The sequence below is a fragment of the Chrysochloris asiatica genome, unplaced genomic scaffold (assembly GCF_000296735.1).
Source record: "Chrysochloris asiatica unplaced genomic scaffold, ChrAsi1.0 scaffold00116, whole genome shotgun sequence".
Lineage (NCBI taxonomy): Eukaryota > Metazoa > Chordata > Mammalia > Afrosoricida > Chrysochloridae > Chrysochloris > Chrysochloris asiatica.
This window is the reverse complement of record NW_006408634.1, coordinates 2882091-2882715: the sequence shown is the minus strand read 5'-3', so window position 1 is coordinate 2882715 and position 625 is coordinate 2882091.

The following is a 625-nucleotide window of genomic DNA, read 5'->3' as shown; positions in this document are numbered from 1 at the left end:
TACACATGTGAAAGAAAGAGCAGAGGGGAGGAAGGGGAGAAGGCAGGAAGAGAGAGCAGGAGAGAGGCAGAGAGAAAAAGAAGGTGGGGAGAAAATAGAGAGAGGAGAGAGACAGACAGAGAGAGGGAGGAGAGAGAGGGAGGGAGAAAGATCCAGACAGGGATGGAGGATGGAGAATTTCCAAGATCGTCACCTGGAGGTGGGAGGAGAACCATGCAGGGAGACGCTGGAAATGGACTGATGGAGCCCCAGAGATTGAGGAAGGAGTCCTTGTGTGGTCACCTGGAGGAGACATAGTTTCTCCAGAGTTGGGGTTGGGGATAGGGACTGCAGGTTCAAGAACTGCAGCCGCATGATATGGGAAACAGGAGCAGAAACTCCAGGTGGGAAATTAAAGAAAAAACTGACCATACTTCCTCTGCAGTTGCAGGCAACCTGCCCCCAAATCTCAGTTACTGAACTAGCCCTATTTCTGTGTGAGTGTGACTAAAAGAGAGAGAGACTAGGAATCTTTATTATCTAAGATGAATCGGAAGGTCAAAAGATTTGGCAGAGAGTGGGACCCTACCCAGAGAAGCAGTGATGCCTGAAATGGAGCCAGAGATGATGACGTGGAGCGATGGAG